The sequence below is a fragment of the Hypomesus transpacificus genome, chromosome 22, assembly GCF_021917145.1.
Source record: "Hypomesus transpacificus isolate Combined female chromosome 22, fHypTra1, whole genome shotgun sequence".
Taxonomy (NCBI): Eukaryota; Metazoa; Chordata; class Actinopteri; order Osmeriformes; family Osmeridae; genus Hypomesus; species Hypomesus transpacificus.
This window is the reverse complement of record NC_061081.1, coordinates 11,377,157-11,401,514: the sequence shown is the minus strand read 5'-3', so window position 1 is coordinate 11,401,514 and position 24,358 is coordinate 11,377,157.

Below are 24,358 nucleotides of genomic sequence, written 5' to 3'. Positions count from 1 at the left end.
ACATCCCACACATACCTAACCTTATCACACACCCCACTCTTCCTTTTTAATGTTTTTGGTTCTTTAGTTTTTTTCAGTTTTATTTGATGAAGCAAGTGAACTGTTGTACTGAAGTGTTGTTCAACTGCTTACTTGAAGTGTTGCTGAACTGGCAGTGCATATTCTTATTATTATGTTCATATTGTAATATCTTATGTGACGAGTACTATTATAACCATGTATTTTGTTTTCATTTGTGGAACCCAGGAAGTATTTGTCATTAACTACACTATGTACAGGCTTTCTAGTTTTTATGCAATTATCTAGAATTCGGATGGCTGGGGGAGTACAGATCAAGAGTGGATGGTTGGGGTGTACTGTGAAAGAAATGTTGGGCTTATGTACAATTAATGTGTTTTAAAATAAGTTTACAGTTGGCTAAAAAGCTTGATACAGTGAATGTTGATTCAACTCCATTTGGTAGAGATGCCACCTGTAGTTTTATGACACCTAACTAGGAGACATGAAGTCTAGAGACGGGAAGTCTGGGTGACCTGGAAGAGTTCTTGTCACCAGGGCCCGGTTTTTCAAAAGGTTCAATCCGGATAAAATTGATCCGCATTTAGTAATCTTTTTTTTTTGCGATCTGTGATCATGTAATCCAGTTTACTTTTGAGCCAGTTTTTCAAAGGAACATCGGATCGGATCAATCTGATCCAGATAGGAACTTTTCAGGATCACCAAATCTGGATAACCAGTGCTCAAACAGGATAGGAAATTACAATGTAGAACTATAGATATGTAAAGAGCAACAAGTATAATAGCCAGTGTGGGGTCAATATAAGTTTATTTTAATTTTAAAGGAAAACACACACACACAAAAAAAAACTAAAAACAAGAAAAACCCCACCCCATCCTCTTCCAGCAGTCCAATCATCTGAGACCTACAACACATACACTGTACATTTTGGATATGTATAACAAGTTTCAAATATAGATGTATTACATAAAAAAATAGACAATGGCAAATACTCCACAATAATTTCCGACTTCCTCATCTGATGTGGAGAGACCAGCTTGTCTGAGCGTAGTCTTTAGGAGGTGGATCTCAAGTCTGGCCTTGGTTTGCAGCAGTTTGGTCAGAGTAAGTTGTTCCTCTGCCAGACGAAGCTGTGCTTCTGGTCTTTCAGTCTCTTTTTGCAGAAGTGCCTTGTAATCATCATCTTTGTTTGATGAAGGGCGCTTTAAGCCTTTCCTCTGAGATCCTGTGCAACTACCACTGGCTCAACCAATGAGGATCCAGCTTCTTCCTCAGGAACAGAGCTGAGATCCAATATAAATACGCTCACTGGATCAACCTCAGGAGGAACTGGCAGATTCTCCTCCTCCTCAATCCAAGGCTAGCTATCCCTTACAACACCTTGAATACCATGGAGAGCTAGCGACTTCTCACCTCCAATGATGTCGAGGACCACATCTGTGTAATCTCCCCTCTTAAATGGCTTGTTGCCTGTTTGTGGGTTTTTGGCTTCAGCATAGTCCTTTGTTGCCCTGGCCTTAAGATTCTTCCACCACAATTTGATTTGGTCTGTGGTACCACAGAAAGCATGCAACATAACCCTTACCTGTATTGTCCTGCACAATATTGCTACTAAGCGCAATGTCCCTCTCTGTGTTGACAATGATACACCTGAGCCCCTTGGAGACCCTAACCAACCTCCTGCATTCTGCCAGAACAAGCAAACAGGACGTGCAACAAGGGACACAATAGTTAGACACTATTTCTGATTTGGATTTCAAAAATCAGTGATTGCCATGAATATATATATCAATTAGTGACAGAATAAAATTGATTTAAAAAAAAATCTGAAAAACCCAAACTAAAGGTTTGATCCGGATCAAAACCAAGATTGGATTACGTGATCTAATCCGATTATGTAATCCGTTTTTTCTTTTGAAAAACCAATTTTTAAGATTTGATCCAATCTGTTATCCAAAATCCTAGTGGATTACTTTTGAAAAAACGGGCCCCTGGTGGGAAGAAACAGTTGGAAACAGCTGGTCTGAAGACAATGTGGATTCAACTGTATTGTTCTAGGATTTAACCAATAACAGAAGAGATTTGGTATAGCTGCATGACTGTAGGATGGACCAATGACTTTTGAGAACTGTGTGGTATAAAATGGTCTGTTGAAGGATGTTCTTGGGGGTTTAGGGCCATCAGCTGGGTAGTGCTGGTGTCTGCTGGACTCTCCGGTTCCATTCTAGACTGCTAGATGGAGCTGTATGGAATTGTCTTGAGTTATGGGCCTTGCAAAAGGGCAAGGCGAATATGGCTCAAAAAAAGTCCAAATCCAATGGAAAATATGACCGTAGGGGGGACTCTGATGAACAGGCCAGGCCAACTTTGGGGCCTCTAGGGCCTTCCTAGGCAGAGTTATGGGCCTTGCAAAAGGGCAAGGTGAATATGGCTCAAAAAAAGTCCAAATCCAATGGAAAATATGACCGTAGGGGGGACCCTGATGAACAGGCCAGGCCAACTTTGGGGCCTCTAGGGCCTTCCTAGGCAGAGTTATGGGCCTTGCAAAAGGGCAAGGTGAATATGGCTCAAAAAAAGTCCAAATCCAATGGAAAATATGACCGTAGGGGGGACCCTGATGAACAGGCCAGGCCAACTTTGGGGCCTCTAGGGCCTTCCTAGGCAGAGTTATGGGCCTTGCAAAAGGGCAAGGTGAATATGGCTCAAAAAAAGTCCAAATCCAATGGAAAATATGACCGTAGGGGGGACCCTGATGAACAGGCCAGGCCAACTTTGGGGCCTCTAGGGCCTTCCTAGGCAGAGTTATGGGCCTTGCAAAAGGGCAAGGTGAATATGGCTCAAAAAAAGTCCAAATCCAATGGAAAATATGACCGTAGGGGGGACCCTGATGAACAGGCCAGGCCAACTTTGGGGCCTCTAGGGCCTTCCTAGGCAGAGTTATGGGCTTTGCAAAAGGGCAAGGCGAATATGGCTCAAAAAAAGTCAAAATCCAATGGAAAATATGACCGTAGGGGGGACCCTGATGAACAGGCCAGGCCAACTTTGGGGCCTCTAGGGCCTTCCTAGGCAGAGTTATGGGCCTTGCAAAAGGGCAAGGCGAATATGGCTCAAAAAAAGTCCAAATCCAATGGAAAATATGACCGTAGGGGGGACCCTGATGAACAGGCCAGGCCAACTTTGGGGCCTCTAGGGCCTTCCTGGGCAGAGTTATGGGCCTTGCAAAAGGGCAAGGCGAATATGGCTCAAAAAAAGTCCAAATCCAATGGAAAATATGACCGTAGGGGGGACCCTGATGAACAGGCCAGGCCAACTTTGGGGCCTCTAGGGCCTTCCTGGGCAGAGTTATGGGCCTTGCAAAAGGGCAAGGCGAATATGGCTCAAAAAAAGTCCACATCCAATGGAAAATATGACCGTAGGGGGGACCCTGATGAACAGGCCAGGCCAACTTTGGGGCCTCTAGGGCCTTCCTGGGCAGAGTTATGGGCCTTGCAAAAGGGCAAGGCGAATATGGCTCAAAAAAAGTCCAAATCCAATGGAAAATATGACCGTAGGGGGGACCCTGATGAACAGGCCAGGCCAACTTTGGGGCCTCTAGGGCCTTCCTGGGCAGAGTTATGGGCCTTGCAAAAGGGCAAGGCGAATATGGCTCAAAAAAAGTCCACATCCAATGGAAAATATGACCGTAGGGGGGACCCTGATGAACAGGCCAGGCCAACTTTGGGGCCTCTAGGGCCTTCCTGGGCAGAGTTATGGGCCTTGCAAAAGGGCAAGGCGAAAATGGCTCAAAAAAAGTCCAAATCCAATGGAAAATATGACCGTAGGGGGGACCCTGATGAACAGGCCAGGCCAACTTTGGGGCCTCTAGGGCCTTCCTGGGCAGAGTTATGGGCCTTGCAAAAGGGCAAGGCGAATATGGCTCAAAAAAAGTCCACATCCAATGGAAAATATGACCGTGGGGGGGGACCCTGATGAACAGGCCAGGCCAACTTTGGGGCCTCTAGGGCCTTCCTGGGCAGAGTTATGGGCCTTGCAAAAGGGCAAGGCGAAAATGGCTCAAAAAAAGTCCACATCCAATGGAAAATATGACCGTAGGGGGGACCCTGATGAACAGGCCAGGCCAACTTTGGGGCCTCTAGGGCCTTCCTGGGCAGAGTTATGGGCCTTGCAAAAGGGCAAGGCGAATATGGCTCAAAAAAAGTCCACATCCAATGGAAAATATGACCGTAGGGGGGACCCTGATGAACAGGCCAGGCCAACTTTGGGGCCTCTAGGGCCTTCCTGGGCAGAGTTATGGGCCTTGCAAAAGGGCAAGGCGAATATGGCTCAAAAAAAGTCCACATCCAATGGAAAATATGACCGTAGGGGGGACCCTGATGAACAGGCCAGGCCAACTTTGGGGCCTCTAGGGCCTTCCTGGGCAGAGTTATGGGCCTTGCAAAAGGGCAAGGCGAATATGGCTCAAAAAAAGTCCAAATCCAATGGAAAATATGACCGTAGGGGGGACCCTGATGAACAGGCCAGGCCAACTTTGGGGCCTCTAGGGCCTTCCTGGGCAGAGTTATGGGCCTTGCAAAAGGGCAAGGCGAATATGGCTCAAAAAAAGTCCACATCCAATGGAAAATATGACCGTAGGGGGGACCCTGATGAACAGGCCAGGCCAACTTTGGGGCCTCTAGGGCCTTCCTGGGCAGAGTTATGGGCCTTGCAAAAGGGCAAGGCGAAAATGGCTCAAAAAAAGTCCAAATCCAATGGAAAATATGACCGTAGGGGGGACCCTGATGAACAGGCCAGGCCAACTTTGGGGCCTCTAGGGCCTTCCTGGGCAGAGTTATGGGCCTTGCAAAAGGGCAAGGCGAATATGGCTCAAAAAAAGTCCAAATCCAATGGAAAATATGACCGTAGGGGGGACCCTGATGAACAGGCCAGGCCAACTTTGGGGCCTCTAGGGCCTTCCTGGGCAGAGTTATGGGCCTTGCAAAAGGGCAAGGCGAATATGGCTCAAAAAAAGTCCACATCCAATGGAAAATATGACCGTGGGGGGGGACCCTGATGAACAGGCCAGGCCAACTTTGGGGCCTCTAGGGCCTTCCTGGGCAGAGTTATGGGCCTTGCAAAAGGGCAAGGCGAAAATGGCTCAAAAAAAGTCCACATCCAATGGAAAATATGACCGTAGGGGGGACCCTGATGAACAGGCCAGGCCAACTTTGGGGCCTCTAGGGCCTTCCTGGGCAGAGTTATGGGCCTTGCAAAAGGGCAAGGCGAATATGGCTCAAAAAAAGTCCACATCCAATGGAAAATATGACCGTAGGGGGGACCCTGATGAACAGGCCAGGCCAACTTTGGGGCCTCTAGGGCCTTCCTGGGCAGAGTTATGGGCCTTGCAAAAGGGCAAGGCGAATATGGCTCAAAAAAAGTCCACATCCAATGGAAAATATGACCGTAGGGGGGACCCTGATGAACAGGCCAGGCCAACTTTGGGGCCTCTAGGGCCTTCCTGGGCAGAGTTATGGGCCTTGCAAAAGGGCAAGGCGAATATGGCTCAAAAAAAGTCCACATCCAATGGAAAATATGACCGTAGGGGGGACCCTGATGAACAGGCCAGGCCAACTTTGGGGCCTCTAGGGCCTTCCTGGGCAGAGTTATGGGCCTTGCAAAAGGGCAAGGCGAATATGGCTCAAAAAAAGTCCAAATCCAATGGAAAATATGACCGTAGGGGGGACCCTGATGAACAGGCCAGGCCAACTTTGGGGCCTCTAGGGCCTTCCTGGGCAGAGTTATGGGCCTTGCAAAAGGGCAAGGCGAATATGGCTCAAAAAAAGTCCAAATCCAATGGAAAATATGACCGTAGGGGGGACCCTGATGAACAGGCCAGGCCAACTTTGGGGCCTCTAGGGCCTTCCTGGGCAGAGTTATGGGCCTTGCAAAAGGGCAAGGCGAATATGGCTCAAAAAAAGTCCACATCCAATGGAAAATATGACCGTAGGGGGGACCCTGATGAACAGGCCAGGCCAACTTTGGGGCCTCTAGGGCCTTCCTGGGCAGAGTTATGGGCCTTGCAAAAGGGCAAGGCGAATATGGCTCAAAAAAAGTCCAAATCCAATGGAAAATATGACGGTAGGGGGGACCCTGATGAACAGGCCAGGCCAACTTTGGGGCCTCTAGGGCCTTCCTGGGCAGAGTTATGGGCCTTGCAAAAGGGCAAGGCGAATATGGCTCAAAAAAAGTCCAAATCCAATGGAAAATATGACCGTAGGGGGGACCCTGATGAACAGGCCAGGCCAACTTTGGGGCCTCTAGGGCCTTCCTGGGCAGAGTTATGGGCCTTGCAAAAGGGCAAGGCGAATATGGCTCAAAAAAAGTCCACATCCAATGGAAAATATGACCGTGGGGGGGGACCCTGATGAACAGGCCAGGCCAACTTTGGGGCCTCTAGGGCCTTCCTGGGCAGAGTTATGGGCCTTGCAAAAGGGCAAGGCGAATATGGCTCAAAAAAAGTCCACATCCAATGGAAAATATGACCGTAGGGGGGACCCTGATGAACAGGCCAGGCCAACTTTGGGGCCTCTAGGGCCTTCCTGGGCAGAGTTATGGGCCTTGCAAAAGGGCAAGGCGAATATGGCTCAAAAAAAGTCCACATCCAATGGAAAATATGACCGTAGGGGGGACCCTGATGAACAGGCCAGGCCAACTTTGGGGCCTCTAGGGCCTTCCTGGGCAGAGTTATGGGCCTTGCAAAAGGGCAAGGCGAATATGGCTCAAAAAAAGTCCACATCCAATGGAAAATATGACCGTAGGGGGGACCCTGATGAACAGGCCAGGCCAACTTTGGGGCCTCTAGGGCCTTCCTGGGCAGAGTTATGGGCCTTGCAAAAGGGCAAGGCGAATATGGCTCAAAAAAAGTCCACATCCAATGGAAAATATGACCGTAGGGGGGACCCTGATGAACAGGCCAGGCCAACTTTGGGGCCTCTAGGGCCTTCCTGGGCAGAGTTATGGGCCTTGCAAAAGGGCAAGGCGAATATGGCTCAAAAAAAGTCCACATCCAATGGAAAATATGACCGTAGGGGGGACCCTGATGAACAGGCCAGGCCAACTTTGGGGCCTCTAGGGCCTTCCTGGGCAGAGTTATGGGCCTTGCAAAAGGGCAAGGCGAATATGGCTCAAAAAAAGTCCAAATCCAATGGAAAATATGACCGTAGGGGGGACCCTGATGAACAGGCCAGGCCAACTTTGGGGCCTCTAGGGCCTTCCTGGGCAGAGTTATGGGCCTTGCAAAAGGGCAAGGCGAAAATGGCTCAAAAAAAGTCCACATCCAATGGAAAATATGACCGTAGGGGGGACCCTGATGAACAGGCCAGGCCAACTTTGGGGCCTCTAGGGCCTTCCTGGGCAGAGTTATGGGCCTTGCAAAAGGGCAAGGCGAATATGGCTCAAAAAAAGTCCACATCCAATGGAAAATATGACCGTAGGGGGGACCCTGATGAACAGGCCAGGCCAACTTTGGGGCCTCTAGGGCCTTCCTGGGCAGAGTTATGGGCCTTGCAAAAGGGCAAGGCGAATATGGCTCAAAAAAAGTCCACATCCAATGGAAAATATGACCGTAGGGGGGACCCTGATGAACAGGCCAGGCCAACTTTGGGGCCTCTAGGGCCTTCCTGGGCAGAGTTATGGGCCTTGCAAAAGGGCAAGGCGAATATGGCTCAAAAAAAGTCCACATCCAATGGAAAATATGACCGTAGGGGGGACCCTGATGAACAGGCCAGGCCAACTTTGGGGCCTCTAGGGCCTTCCTGGGCAGAGTTATGGGCCTTGCAAAAGGGCAAGGCGAATATGGCTCAAAAAAAGTCCACATCCAATGGAAAATATGACCGTAGGGGGGACCCTGATGAACAGGCCAGGCCAACTTTGGGGCCTCTAGGGCCTTCCTGGGCAGAGTTATGGGCCTTGCAAAAGGGCAAGGCGAATATGGCTCAAAAAAAGTCCAAATCCAATGGAAAATATGACCGTAGGGGGGACCCTGATGAACAGGCCAGGCCAACTTTGGGGCCTCTAGGGCCTTCCTGGGCAGAGTTATGGGCCTTGCAAAAGGGCAAGGCGAATATGGCTCAAAAAAAGTCCAAATCCAATGGAAAATATGACCGTAGGGGGGACCCTGATGAACAGGCCAGGCCAACTTTGGGGCCTCTAGGGCCTTCCTGGGCAGAGTTATGGGCCTTGCAAAAGGGCAAGGCGAATATGGCTCAAAAAAAGTCCAAATCCAATGGAAAATATGACCGTAGGGGGGACCCTGATGAACAGGCCAGGCCAACTTTGGGGCCTCTAGGGCCTTCCTGGGCAGAGTTATGGGCCTTGCAAAAGGGCAAGGCGAATATGGCTCAAAAAAAGTCCAAATCCAATGGAAAATATGACCGTAGGGGGGACCCTGATGAACAGGCCAGGCCAACTTTGGGGCCTCTAGGGCCTTCCTGGGCAGAGTTATGGGCCTTGCAAAAGGGCAAGGCGAATATGGCTCAAAAAAAGTCCACATCCAATGGAAAATATGACCGTAGGGGGGACCCTGATGAACAGGCCAGGCCAACTTTGGGGCCTCTAGGGCCTTCCTGGGCAGAGTTATGGGCCTTGCAAAAGGGCAAGGCGAATATGGCTCAAAAAAAGTCCACATCCAATGGAAAATATGACCGTAGGGGGGACCCTGATGAACAGGCCAGGCCAACTTTGGGGCCTCTAGGGCCTTCCTGGGCAGAGTTATGGGCCTTGCAAAAGGGCAAGGCGAATATGGCTCAAAAAAAGTCCACATCCAATGGAAAATATGACCGTAGGGGGGACCCTGATGAACAGGCCAGGCCAACTTTGGGGCCTCTAGGGCCTTCCTGGGCAGAGTTATGGGCCTTGCAAAAGGGCAAGGCGAATATGGCTCAAAAAAAGTCCACATCCAATGGAAAATATGACCGTAGGGGGGACCCTGATGAACAGGCCAGGCCAACTTTGGGGCCTCTAGGGCCTTCCTGGGCAGAGTTATGGGCCTTGCAAAAGGGCAAGGCGAATATGGCTCAAAAAAAGTCCACATCCAATGGAAAATATGACCGTAGGGGGGACCCTGATGAACAGGCCAGGCCAACTTTGGGGCCTCTAGGGCCTTCCTGGGCAGAGTTATGGGCCTTGCAAAAGGGCAAGGCGAATATGGCTCAAAAAAAGTCCACATCCAATGGAAAATATGACCGTAGGGGGGACCCTGATGAACAGGCCAGGCCAACTTTGGGGCCTCTAGGGCCTTCCTGGGCAGAGTTATGGGCCTTGCAAAAGGGCAAGGCGAATATGGCTCAAAAAAAGTCCACATCCAATGGAAAATATGACCGTAGGGGGGACCCTGATGAACAGGCCAGGCCAACTTTGGGGCCTCTAGGGCCTTCCTGGGCAGAGTTATGGGCCTTGCAAAAGGGCAAGGCGAATATGGCTCAAAAAAAGTCCAAATCCAATGGAAAATATGACCGTAGGGGGGACCCTGATGAACAGGCCAGGCCAACTTTGGGGCCTCTAGGGCCTTCCTGGGCAGAGTTATGGGCCTTGCAAAAGGGCAAGGCGAATATGGCTCAAAAAAAGTCCACATCCAATGGAAAATATGACCGTAGGGGGGACCCTGATGAACAGGCCAGGCCAACTTTGGGGCCTCTAGGGCCTTCCTGGGCAGAGTTATGGGCCTTGCAAAAGGGCAAGGCGAATATGGCTCAAAAAAAGTCCACATCCAATGGAAAATATGACCGTAGGGGGGACCCTGATGAACAGGCCAGGCCAACTTTGGGGCCTCTAGGGCCTTCCTGGGCAGAGTTATGGGCCTTGCAAAAGGGCAAGGCGAATATGGCTCAAAAAAAGTCCACATCCAATGGAAAATATGACCGTAGGGGGGACCCTGATGAACAGGCCAGGCCAACTTTGGGGCCTCTAGGGCCTTCCTGGGCAGAGTTATGGGCCTTGCAAAAGGGCAAGGCGAATATGGCTCAAAAAAAGTCCAAATCCAATGGAAAATATGACCGTAGGGGGGACCCTGATGAACAGGCCAGGCCAACTTTGGGGCCTCTAGGGCCTTCCTGGGCAGAGTTATGGGCCTTGCAAAAGGGCAAGGCGAATATGGCTCAAAAAAAGTCCAAATCCAATGGAAAATATGACCGTAGGGGGGACCCTGATGAACAGGCCAGGCCAACTTTGGGGCCTCTAGGGCCTTCCTGGGCAGAGTTATGGGCCTTGCAAAAGGGCAAGGCGAATATGGCTCAAAAAAAGTCCACATCCAATGGAAAATATGACCGTAGGGGGGACCCTGATGAACAGGCCAGGCCAACTTTGGGGCCTCTAGGGCCTTCCTGGGCAGAGTTATGGGCCTTGCAAAAGGGCAAGGCGAATATGGCTCAAAAAAAGTCCACATCCAATGGAAAATATGACCGTAGGGGGGACCCTGATGAACAGGCCAGGCCAACTTTGGGGCCTCTAGGGCCTTCCTGGGCAGAGTTATGGGCCTTGCAAAAGGGCAAGGCGAATATGGCTCAAAAAAAGTCCACATCCAATGGAAAATATGACCGTAGGGGGGACCCTGATGAACAGGCCAGGCCAACTTTGGGGCCTCTAGGGCCTTCCTGGGCAGAGTTATGGGCCTTGCAAAAGGGCAAGGCGAATATGGCTCAAAAAAAGTCCACATCCAATGGAAAATATGACCGTAGGGGGGACCCTGATGAACAGGCCAGGCCAACTTTGGGGCCTCTAGGGCCTTCCTGGGCAGAGTTATGGGCCTTGCAAAAGGGCAAGGCGAATATGGCTCAAAAAAAGTCCACATCCAATGGAAAATATGACCGTAGGGGGGACCCTGATGAACAGGCCAGGCCAACTTTGGGGCCTCTAGGGCCTTCCTGGGCAGAGTTATGGGCCTTGCAAAAGGGCAAGGCGAATATGGCTCAAAAAAAGTCCACATCCAATGGAAAATATGACCGTAGGGGGGACCCTGATGAACAGGCCAGGCCAACTTTGGGGCCTCTAGGGCCTTCCTGGGCAGAGTTATGGGCCTTGCAAAAGGGCAAGGCGAATATGGCTCAAAAAAAGTCCACATCCAATGGAAAATATGACCGTAGGGGGGACCCTGATGAACAGGCCAGGCCAACTTTGGGGCCTCTAGGGCCTTCCTGGGCAGAGTTATGGGCCTTGCAAAAGGGCAAGGCGAATATGGCTCAAAAAAAGTCCACATCCAATGGAAAATATGACCGTAGGGGGGACCCTGATGAACAGGCCAGGCCAACTTTGGGGCCTCTAGGGCCTTCCTGGGCAGAGTTATGGGCCTTGCAAAAGGGCAAGGCGAATATGGCTCAAAAAAAGTCCAAATCCAATGGAAAATATGACCGTAGGGGGGACCCTGATGAACAGGCCAGGCCAACTTTGGGGCCTCTAGGGCCTTCCTGGGCAGAGTTATGGGCCTTGCAAAAGGGCAAGGCGAATATGGCTCAAAAAAAGTCCAAATCCAATGGAAAATATGACCGTAGGGGGGACCCTGATGAACAGGCCAGGCCAACTTTGGGGCCTCTAGGGCCTTCCTGGGCAGAGTTATGGGCCTTGCAAAAGGGCAAGGCGAATATGGCTCAAAAAAAGTCCAAATCCAATGGAAAATATGACCGTAGGGGGGACCCTGATGAACAGGCCAGGCCAACTTTGGGGCCTCTAGGGCCTTCCTGGGCAGAGTTATGGGCCTTGCAAAAGGGCAAGGCGAATATGGCTCAAAAAAAGTCCAAATCCAATGGAAAATATGACCGTAGGGGGGACCCTGATGAACAGGCCAGGCCAACTTTGGGGCCTCTAGGGCCTTCCTGGGCAGAGTTATGGGCCTTGCAAAAGGGCAAGGCGAATATGGCTCAAAAAAAGTCCAAATCCAATGGAAAATATGACCGTAGGGGGGACCCTGATGAACAGGCCAGGCCAACTTTGGGGCCTCTAGGGCCTTCCTGGGCAGAGTTATGGGCCTTGCAAAAGGGCAAGGCGAATATGGCTCAAAAAAAGTCCAAATCCAATGGAAAATATGACCGTAGGGGGGACCCTGATGAACAGGCCAGGCCAACTTTGGGGCCTCTAGGGCCTTCCTGGGCAGAGTTATGGGCCTTGCAAAAGGGCAAGGCGAATATGGCTCAAAAAAAGTCCAAATCCAATGGAAAATATGACCGTAGGGGGGACCCTGATGAACAGGCCAGGCCAACTTTGGGGCCTCTAGGGCCTTCCTGGGCAGAGTTATGGGCCTTGCAAAAGGGCAAGGCGAATATGGCTCAAAAAAAGTCCAAATCCAATGGAAAATATGACCGTAGGGGGGACCCTGATGAACAGGCCAGGCCAACTTTGGGGCCTCTAGGGCCTTCCTGGGCAGAGTTATGGGCCTTGCAAAAGGGCAAGGCGAATATGGCTCAAAAAAAGTCCACATCCAATGGAAAATATGACCGTAGGGGGGACCCTGATGAACAGGCCAGGCCAACTTTGGGGCCTCTAGGGCCTTCCTGGGCAGAGTTATGGGCCTTGCAAAAGGGCAAGGCGAATATGGCTCAAAAAAAGTCCACATCCAATGGAAAATATGACCGTAGGGGGGACCCTGATGAACAGGCCAGGCCAACTTTGGGGCCTCTAGGGCCTTCCTGGGCAGAGTTATGGGCCTTGCAAAAGGGCAAGGCGAATATGGCTCAAAAAAAGTCCAAATCCAATGGAAAATATGACCGTAGGGGGGACCCTGATGAACAGGCCAGGCCAACTTTGGGGCCTCTAGGGCCTTCCTGGGCAGAGTTATGGGCCTTGCAAAAGGGCAAGGCGAATATGGCTCAAAAAAAGTCCACATCCAATGGAAAATATGACCGTAGGGGGGCAAAAGGGGCCTCTAGCAAGGCGAATATGGCTCAAAAAAAGTCCAAATCCAATGGAAAATATGACCGTAGGGGGGACCCTGATGAACAGGCCAGGCCAACTTTGGGGCCTCTAGGGCCTTCCTGGGCAGAGTTATGGGCCTTGCAAAAGGGCAAGGCGAATATGGCTCAAAAAAAGTCCAAATCCAATGGAAAATATGACCGTAGGGGGGACCCTGATGAACAGGCCAGGCCAACTTTGGGGCCTCTAGGGCCTTCCTGGGCAGAGTTATGGGCCTTGCAAAAGGGCAAGGCGAATATGGCTCAAAAAAAGTCCAAATCCAATGGAAAATATGACCGTAGGGGGGACCCTGATGAACAGGCCAGGCCAACTTTGGGGCCTCTAGGGCCTTCCTGGGCAGAGTTATGGGCCTTGCAAAAGGGCAAGGCGAATATGGCTCAAAAAAAGTCCAAATCCAATGGAAAATATGACCGTAGGGGGGACCCTGATGAACAGGCCAGGCCAACTTTGGGGCCTCTAGGGCCTTCCTGGGCAGAGTTATGGGCCTTGCAAAAGGGCAAGGCGAATATGGCTCAAAAAAAGTCCAAATCCAATGGAAAATATGACCGTAGGGGGGACCCTGATGAACAGGCCAGGCCAACTTTGGGGCCTCTAGGGCCTTCCTGGGCAGAGTTATGGGCCTTGCAAAAGGGCAAGGCGAATATGGCTCAAAAAAAGTCCAAATCCAATGGAAAATATGACCGTAGGGGGGACCCTGATGAACAGGCCAGGCCAACTTTGGGGCCTCTAGGGCCTTCCTGGGCAGAGTTATGGGCCTTGCAAAAGGGCAAGGCGAATATGGCTCAAAAAAAGTCCACATCCAATGGAAAATATGACCGTAGGGGGGACCCTGATGAACAGGCCAGGCCAACTTTGGGGCCTCTAGGGCCTTCCTGGGCAGAGTTATGGGCCTTGCAAAAGGGCAAGGCGAATATGGCTCAAAAAAAGTCCACATCCAATGGAAAATATGACCGTAGGGGGGACCCTGATGAACAGGCCAGGCCAACTTTGGGGCCTCTAGGGCCTTCCTGGGCAGAGTTATGGGCCTTGCAAAAGGGCAAGGCGAATATGGCTCAAAAAAAGTCCACATCCAATGGAAAATATGACCGTAGGGGGGACCCTGATGAACAGGCCAGGCCAACTTTGGGGCCTCTAGGGCCTTCCTGGGCAGAGTTATGGGCCTTGCAAAAGGGCAAGGCGAATATGGCTCAAAAAAAGTCCAAATCCAATGGAAAATATGACCGTAGGGGGGACCCTGATGAACAGGCCAGGCCAACTTTGGGGCCTCTAGGGCCTTCCTGGGCAGAGTTATGGGCCTTGCAAAAGGGCAAGGCGAATATGGCTCAAAAAAAGTCCAAATCCAATGGAAAATATGACCGTAGGGGGGACCCTGATGAACAGGCCAGGCCAACTTTGGGGCCTCTAGGGCCTTCCTGGGCAGAGTTATGGGCCTTGCAAAAGGGCAAGGCGAATATGGCTCAAAAAAAGTCCAAATCCAATGGAAAATATGACCGTAGGGGGGACCCTGATGAACAGGCCAGGCCAACTTTGGGGCCTCTAGGGCCTTCCTGGGCAGAGTTATGGGCCTTGCAAAAGGGCAAGGCGAATATGGCTCAAAAAAAGTCCAAATCCAATGGAAAATATGACCGTAGGGGGGACCCTGATGAACAGGCCAGGCCAACTTTGGGGCCTCTAGGGCCTTCCTGGGCAGAGTTATGGGCCTTGCAAAAGGGCAAGGCGAATATGGCTCAAAAAAAGTCCACATCCAATGGAAAATATGACCGTAGGGGGGACCCTGATGAACAGGCCAGGCCAACTTTGGGGCCTCTAGGGCCTTCCTGGGCAGAGTTATGGGCCTTGCAAAAGGGCAAGGCGAATATGGCTCAAAAAAAGTCCAAATCCAATGGAAAATATGACCGTAGGGGGGACCCTGATGAACAGGCCAGGCCAACTTTGGGGCCTCTAGGGCCTTCCTGGGCAGAGTTATGGGCCTTGCAAAAGGGCAAGGCGAATATGGCTCAAAAAAAGTCCACATCCAATGGAAAATATGACCGTAGGGGGGACCCTGATGAACAGGCCAGGCCAACTTTGGGGCCTCTAGGGCCTTCCTGGGCAGAGTTATGGGCCTTGCAAAAGGGCAAGGCGAATATGGCTCAAAAAAAGTCCACATCCAATGGAAAATATGACCGTAGGGGGGACCCTGATGAACAGGCCAGGCCAACTTTGGGGCCTCTAGGGCCTTCCTGGGCAGAGTTATGGGCCTTGCAAAAGGGCAAGGCGAATATGGCTCAAAAAAAGTCCACATCCAATGGAAAATATGACCGTAGGGGGGACCCTGATGAACAGGCCAGGCCAACTTTGGGGCCTCTAGGGCCTTCCTGGGCAGAGTTATGGGCCTTGCAAAAGGGCAAGGCGAATATGGCTCAAAAAAAGTCCAAATCCAATGGAAAATATGACCGTAGGGGGGACCCTGATGAACAGGCCAGGCCAACTTTGGGGCCTCTAGGGCCTTCCTGGGCAGAGTTATGGGCCTTGCAAAAGGGCAAGGCGAATATGGCTCAAAAAAAGTCCACATCCAATGGAAAATATGACCGTAGGGGGGACCCTGATGAACAGGCCAGGCCAACTTTGGGGCCTCTAGGGCCTTCCTGGGCAGAGTTATGGGCCTTGCAAAAGGGCAAGGCGAATATGGCTCAAAAAAAGTCCACATCCAATGGAAAATATGACCGTAGGGGGGACCCTGATGAACAGGCCAGGCCAACTTTGGGGCCTCTAGGGCCTTCCTGGGCAGAGTTATGGGCCTTGCAAAAGGGCAAGGCGAATATGGCTCAAAAAAAGTCCAAATCCAATGGAAAATATGACCGTAGGGGGGACCCTGATGAACAGGCCAGGCCAACTTTGGGGCCTCTAGGGCCTTCCTGGGCAGAGTTATGGGCCTTGCAAAAGGGCAAGGCGAATATGGCTCAAAAAAAGTCCACATCCAATGGAAAATATGACCGTAGGGGGGACCCTGATGAACAGGCCAGGCCAACTTTGGGGCCTCTAGGGCCTTCCTGGGCAGAGTTATGGGCCTTGCAAAAGGGCAAGGCGAATATGGCTCAAAAAAAGTCCACATCCAATGGAAAATATGACCGTAGGGGGGACCCTGATGAACAGGCCAGGCCAACTTTGGGGCCTCTAGGGCCTTCCTGGGCAGAGTTATGGGCCTTGCAAAAGGGCAAGGCGAATATGGCTCAAAAAAAGTCCACATCCAATGGAAAATATGACCGTAGGGGGGACCCTGATGAACAGGCCAGGCCAACTTTGGGGCCTCTAGGGCCTTCCTGGGCAGAGTTATGGGCCTTGCAAAAGGGCAAGGCGAATATGGCTCAAAAAAAGTCCAAATCCAATGGAAAATATGACCGTAGGGGGGACCCTGATGAACAGGCCAGGCCAACTTTGGGGCCTCTAGGGCCTTCCTGGGCAGAGTTATGGGCCTTGCAAAAGGGCAAGGCGAATATGGCTCAAAAAAAGTCCACATCCAATGGAAAATATGACCGTAGGGGGGACCCTGATGAACAGGCCAGGCCAACTTTGGGGCCTCTAGGGCCTTCCTGGGCAGAGTTATGGGCCTTGCAAAAGGGCAAGGCGAATATGGCTCAAAAAAAGTCCACATCCAATGGAAAATATGACCGTAGGGGGGACCCTGATGAACAGGCCAGGCCAACTTTGGGGCCTCTAGGGCCTTCCTGGGCAGAGTTATGGGCCTTGCAAAAGGGCAAGGCGAATATGGCTCAAAAAAAGTCCACATCCAATGGAAAATATGACCGTAGGGGGGACCCTGATGAACAGGCCAGGCCAACTTTGGGGCCTCTAGGGCCTTCCTGGGCAGAGTTATGGGCCTTGCAAAAGGGCAAGGCGAATATGGCTCAAAAAAAGTCCAAATCCAATGGAAAATATGACCGTAGGGGGGACCCTGATGAACAGGCCAGGCCAACTTTGGGGCCTCTAGGGCCTTCCTGGGCAGAGTTATGGGCCTTGCAAAAGGGCAAGGCGAATATGGCTCAAAAAAAGTCCACATCCAATGGAAAATATGACCGTAGGGGGGACCCTGATGAACAGGCCAGGCCAACTTTGGGGCCTCTAGGGCCTTCCTGGGCAGAGTTATGGGCCTTGCAAAAGGGCAAGGCGAATATGGCTCAAAAAAAGTCCACATCCAATGGAAAATATGACCGTAGGGGGGACCCTGATGAACAGGCCAGGCCAACTTTGGGGCCTCTAGGGCCTTCCTGGGCAGAGTTATGGGCCTTGCAAAAGGGCAAGGCGAATATGGCTCAAAAAAAGTCCACATCCAATGGAAAATATGACCGTAGGGGGGACCCTGATGAACAGGCCAGGCCAACTTTGGGGCCTCTAGGGCCTTCCTGGGCAGAGTTATGGGCCTTGCAAAAGGGCAAGGCGAATATGGCTCAAAAAAAGTCCACATCCAATGGAAAATATGACCGTAGGGGGGACCCTGATGAACAGGCCAGGCCAACTTTGGGGCCTCTAGGGCCTTCCTGGGCAGAGTTATGGGCCTTGCAAAAGGGCAAGGCGAATATGGCTCAAAAAAAGTCCACATCCAATGGAAAATATGACCGTAGGGGGGACCCTGATGAACAGGCCAGGCCAACTTTGGGGCCTCTAGGGCCTTCCTGGGCAGAGTTATGGGCCTTGCAAAAGGGCAAGGCGAATATGGCTCAAAAAAAGTCCACATCCAATGGAAAATATGACCGTAGGGGGGACCCTGATGAACAGGCCAGGCCAACTTTGGGGCCTCTAGGGCCTTCCTGGGCAGAGTTATGGGCCTTGCAAAAGGGCAAGGCGAATATGGCTCAAAAAAAGTCCACATCCAATGGAAAATATGACCGTAGGGGGGACCCTGATGAACAGGCCAGGCCAACTTTGGGGCCTCTAGGGCCTTCCTGGGCAGAGTTATGGGCCTTGCAAAAGGGCAAGGCGAATATGGCTCAAAAAAAGTCCACATCCAATGGAAAATATGACCGTAGGGGGGACCCTGATGAACAGGCCAGGCCAACTTTGGGGCCTCTAGGGCCTTCCTGGGCAGAGTTATGGGCCTTGCAAAAGGGCAAGGCGAATATGGCTCAAAAAAAGTCCAAATCCAATGGAAAATATGACCGTAGGGGGGACCCTGATGAACAGGCCAGGCCAACTTTGGGGCCTCTAGGGCCTTCCTGGGCAGAGTTATGGGCCTTGCAAAAGGGCAAGGCGAATATGGCTCAAAAAAAGTCCACATCCAATGGAAAATATGACCGTAGGGGGGACCCTGATGAACAGGCCAGGCCAACTTTGGGGCCTCTAGGGCCTTCCTGGGCAGAGTTATGGGCCTTGCAAAAGGGCAAGGCGAATATGGCTCAAAAAAAGTCCACATCCAATGGAAAATATGACCGTAGGGGGGACCCTGATGAACAGGCCAGGCCAACTTTGGGGCCTCTAGGGCCTTCCTGGGCAGAGTTATGGGCCTTGCAAAAGGGCAAGGCGAATATGGCTCAAAAAAAGTCCACAATCCAATGGAAAATATGACCGTAGGGGGGACCCTGATGAACAGGCCAGGCCAACTTTGGGGCCTCTAGGGCCTTCCTGGGCAGAGTTATGGGCCTTGCAAAAGGGCAAGGCGAATATGGCTCAAAAAAAGTCCACATCCAATGGAAAATATGACCGTAGGGGGGACCCTGATGAACAGGCCAGGCCAACTTTGGGGCCTCTAGGGCCTTCCTGGGCAGAGTTATGGGCCTTGCAAAAGGGCAAGGCGAATATGGCTCAAAAAAAGTCCAAATCCAATGGAAAATATGACCGTAGGGGGGACCCTGATGAACAGGCCAGGCCAACTTTGGGGCCTCTAGGGCCTTCCTGGGCAGAGTTATGGGCCTTGCAAAAGGGCAAGGCGAATATGGCTCAAAAAAAGTCCAAATCCAATGGAAAATATGACGGTAGGGGGGACCCTGATGAACAGGCCAGGCCAACTTTGGGGCCTCTAGGGCCTTCCTGGGCAGAGTTATGGGCCTTGCAAAAGGGCAAGGCGAATATGGCTCAAAAAAAGTCCAAATCCAATGGAAAATATGACCGTAGGGGGGACCCTGATGAACAGGCCAGGCCAACTTTGGGGCCTCTAGGGCCTTCCTGGGCAGAGTTATGGGCCTTGCAAAAGGGCAAGGCGAATATGGCTCAAAAAAAGTCCAAATCCAATGGAAAATATGACCGTAGGGGGGACCCTGATGAACAGGCCAGGCCAACTTTGGGGCCTCTAGGGCCTTCCTGGGCAGAGTTATGGGCCTTGCAAAAGGGCAAGGCGAATATGGCTCAAAAAAAGTCCAAATCCAATGGAAAATATGACCGTAGGGGGGACCCTGATGAACAGGCCAGGCCAACTTTGGGGCCTCTAGGGCCTTCCTGGGCAGAGTTATGGGCCTTGCAAAAGGGCAAGGCGAATATGGCTCAAAAAAAGTCCAAATCCAATGGAAAATATGACCGTAGGGGGGACCCTGATGAACAGGCCAGGCCAACTTTGGGGCCTCTAGGGCCTTCCTGGGCAGAGTTATGGGCCTTGCAAAAGGGCAAGGCGAATATGGCTCAAAAAAAGTCCACATCCAATGGAAAATATGACCGTAGGGGGGACCCTGATGAACAGGCCAGGCCAACTTTGGGGCCTCTAGGGCCTTCCTGGGCAGAGTTATGGGCCTTGCAAAAGGGCAAGGCGAATATGGCTCAAAAAAAGTCCACATCCAATGGAAAATATGACCGTAGGGGGGACCCTGATGAACAGGCCAGGCCAACTTTGGGGCCTCTAGGGCCTTCCTGGGCAGAGTTATGGGCCTTGCAAAAGGGCAAGGCGAATATGGCTCAAAAAAAGTCCACATCCAATGGAAAATATGACCGTAGGGGGGACCCTGATGAACAGGCCAGGCCAACTTTGGGGCCTCTAGGGCCTTCCTGGGCAGAGTTATGGGCCTTGCAAAAGGGCAAGGCGAATATGGCTCAAAAAAAGTCCACATCCAATGGAAAATATGACCGTAGGGGGGACCCTGATGAACAGGCCAGGCCAACTTTGGGGCCTCTAGGGCCTTCCTGGGCAGAGTTATGGGCCTTGCAAAAGGGCAAGGCGAATATGGCTCAAAAAAAGTCCACATCCAATGGAAAATATGACCGTAGGGGGGACCCTGATGAACAGGCCAGGCCAACTTTGGGGCCTCTAGGGCCTTCCTGGGCAGAGTTATGGGCCTTGCAAAAGGGCAAGGCGAATATGGCTCAAAAAAAGTCCACATCCAATGGAAAATATGACCGTAGGGGGGACCCTGATGAACAGGCCAGGCCAACTTTGGGGCCTCTAGGGCCTTCCTGGGCAGAGTTATGGGCCTTGCAAAAGGGCAAGGCGAATATGGCTCAAAAAAAGTCCACATCCAATGGAAAATATGACCGTAGGGGGGACCCTGATGAACAGGCCAGGCCAACTTTGGGGCCTCTAGGGCCTTCCTGGGCAGAGTTATGGGCCTTGCAAAAGGGCAAGGCGAATATGGCTCAAAAAAAGTCCAAATCCAATGGAAAATATGACCGTAGGGGGGACCCTGATGAACAGGCCAGGCCAACTTTGGGGCCTCTAGGGCCTTCCTGGGCAGAGTTATGGGCCTTGCAAAAGGGCAAGGCGAATATGGCTCAAAAAAAGTCCACATCCAATGGAAAATATGACCGTAGGGGGGACCCTGATGAACAGGCCAGGCCAACTTTGGGGCCTCTAGGGCCTTCCTGGGCAGAGTTATGGGCCTTGCAAAAGGGCAAGGCGAATATGGCTCAAAAAAAGTCCACATCCAATGGAAAATATGACCGTAGGGGGGACCCTGATGAACAGGCCAGGCCAACTTTGGGGCCTCTAGGGCCTTCCTGGGCAGAGTTATGGGCCTTGCAAAAGGGCAAGGCGAATATGGCTCAAAAAAAGTCCACATCCAATGGAAAATATGACCGTAGGGGGGACCCTGATGAACAGGCCAGGCCAACTTTGGGGCCTCTAGGGCCTTCCTGGGCAGAGTTATGGGCCTTGCAAAAGGGCAAGGCGAATATGGCTCAAAAAAAGTCCACATCCAATGGAAAATATGACCGTAGGGGGGACCCTGATGAACAGGCCAGGCCAACTTTGGGGCCTCTAGGGCCTTCCTGGGCAGAGTTATGGGCCTTGCAAAAGGGCAAGGCGAATATGGCTCAAAAAAAGTCCACATCCAATGGAAAATATGACCGTAGGGGGGACCCTGATGAACAGGCCAGGCCAACTTTGGGGCCTCTAGGGCCTTCCTGGGCAGAGTTATGGGCCTTGCAAAAGGGCAAGGCGAATATGGCTCAAAAAAAGTCCACATCCAATGGAAAATATGACCGTAGGGGGGACCCTGATGAACAGGCCAGGCCAACTTTGGGGCCTCTAGGGCCTTCCTGGGCAGAGTTATGGGCCTTGCAAAAGGGCAAGGCGAATATGGCTCAAAAAAAGTCCACATCCAATGGAAAATATGACCGTAGGGGGGACCCTGATGAACAGGCCAGGCCAACTTTGGGGCCTCTAGGGCCTTCCTGGGCAGAGTTATGGGCCTTGCAAAAGGGCAAGGCGAATATGGCTCAAAAAAAGTCCACATCCAATGGAAAATATGACCGTAGGGGGGACCCTGATGAACAGGCCAGGCCAACTTTGGGGCCTCTAGGGCCTTCCTGGGCAGAGTTATGGGCCTTGCAAAAGGGCAAGGCGAATATGGCTCAAAAAAAGTCCACATCCAATGGAAAATATGACCGTAGGGGGGACCCTGATGAACAGGCCAGGCCAACTTTGGGGCCTCTAGGGCCTTCCTGGGCAGAGTTATGGGCCTTGCAAAAGGGCAAGGCGAATATGGCTCAAAAAAAGTCCAAATCCAATGGAAAATATGACCGTAGGGGGGACCCTGATGAACAGGCCAGGCCAACTTTGGGGCCTCTAGGGCCTTCCTGGGCAGAGTTATGGGCCTTGCAAAAGGGCAAGGCGAATATGGCTCAAAAAAAGTCCACATCCAATGGAAAATATGACCGTAGGGGGGACCCTGATGAACAGGCCAGGCCAACTTTGGGGCCTCTAGGGCCTTCCTGGGCAGAGTTATGGGCCTTGCAAAAGGGCAAGGCGAATATGGCTCAAAAAAAGTCCACATCCAATGGAAAATATGACCGTAGGGGGGACCCTGATGAACAGGCCAGGCCAACTTTGGGGCCTCTAGGGCCTTCCTGGGCAGAGTTATGGGCCTTGCAAAAGGGCAAGGCGAATATGGCTCAAAAAAAGTCCACATCCAATGGAAAATATGACCGTAGGGGGGACCCTGATGAACAGGCCAGGCCAACTTTGGGGCCTCTAGGGCCTTCCTGGGCAGAGTTATGGGCCTTGCAAAAGGGCAAGGCGAATATGGCTCAAAAAAAGTCCACATCCAATGGAAAATATGACCGTAGGGGGGACCCTGATGAACAGGCCAGGCCAACTTTGGGGCCTCTAGGGCCTTCCTGGGCAGAGTTATGGGCCTTGCAAAAGGGCAAGGCGAATATGGCTCAAAAAAAGTCCACATCCAATGGAAAATATGACCGTAGGGGGGACCCTGATGAACAGGCCAGGCCAACTTTGGGGCCTCTAGGGCCTTCCTGGGCAGAGTTATGGGCCTTGCAAAAGGGCAAGGCGAATATGGCTCAAAAAAAGTCCACATCCAATGGAAAATATGACCGTAGGGGGGACCCTGATGAACAGGCCAGGCCAACTTTGGGGCCTCTAGGGCCTTCCTGGGCAGAGTTATGGGCCTTGCAAAAGGGCAAGGCGAATATGGCTCAAAAAAAGTCCACATCCAATGGAAAATATGACCGTAGGGGGGACCCTGATGAACAGGCCAGGCCAACTTTGGGGCCTCTAGGGCCTTCCTGGGCAGAGTTATGGGCCTTGCAAAAGGGCAAGGCGAATATGGCTCAAAAAAAGTCCAAATCCAATGGAAAATATGACCGTAGGGGGGACCCTGATGAACAGGCCAGGCCAACTTTGGGGCCTCTAGGGCCTTCCTGGGCAGAGTTATGGGCCTTGCAAAAGGGCAAGGCGAATATGGCTCAAAAAAAGTCCACATCCAATGGAAAATATGACCGTAGGGGGGACCCTGATGAACAGGCCAGGCCAACTTTGGGGCCTCTAGGGCCTTCCTGGGCAGAGTTATGGGCCTTGCAAAAGGGCAAGGCGAATATGGCTCAAAAAAAGTCCACATCCAATGGAAAATATGACCGTAGGGGGGACCCTGATGAACAGGCCAGGCCAACTTTGGGGCCTCTAGGGCCTTCCTGGGCAGAGTTATGGGCCTTGCAAAAGGGCAAGGCGAATATGGCTCAAAAAAAGTCCAAATCCAATGGAAAATATGACCGTAGGGGGGACCCTGATGAACAGGCCAGGCCAACTTTGGGGCCTCTAGGGCCTTCCTGGGCAGAGTTATGGGCCTTGCAAAAGGGCAAGGCGAATATGGCTCAAAAAAAGTCCAAATCCAATGGAAAATATGACCGTAGGGGGGACCCTGATGAACAGGCCAGGCCAACTTTGGGGCCTCTAGGGCCTTCCTGGGCAGAGTTATGGGCCTTGCAAAAGGGCAAGGCGAATATGGCTCAAAAAAAGTCCAAATCCAATGGAAAATATGACCGTAGGGGGGACCCTGATGAACAGGCCAGGCCAACTTTGGGGCCTCTAGGGCCTTCCTGGGCAGAGTTATGGGCCTTGCAAAAGGGCAAGGCGAATATGGCTCAAAAAAAGTCCACATCCAATGGAAAATATGACCGTAGGGGGGACCCTGATGAACAGGCCAGGCCAACTTTGGGGCCTCTAGGGCCTTCCTGGGCAGAGTTATGGGCCTTGCAAAAGGGCAAGGCGAATATGGCTCAAAAAAAGTCCACATCCAATGGAAAATATGACCGTAGGGGGGACCCTGATGAACAGGCCAGGCCAACTTTGGGGCCTCTAGGGCCTTCCTGGGCAGAGTTATGGGCCTTGCAAAAGGGCAAGGCGAATATGGCTCAAAAAAAGTCCACATCCAATGGAAAATATGACCGTAGGGGGGACCCTGATGAACAGGCCAGGCCAACTTTGGGGCCTCTAGGGCCTTCCTGGGCAGAGTTATGGGCCTTGCAAAAGGGCAAGGCGAATATGGCTCAAAAAAAGTCCAAATCCAATGGAAAATATGACCGTAGGGGGGACCCTGATGAACAGGCCAGGCCAACTTTGGGGCCTCTAGGGCCTTCCTGGGCAGAGTTATGGGCCTTGCAAAAGGGCAAGGCGAATATGGCTCAAAAAAAGTCCACATCCAATGGAAAATATGACCGTAGGGGGGACCCTGATGAACAGGCCAGGCCAACTTTGGGGCCTCTAGGGCCTTCCTG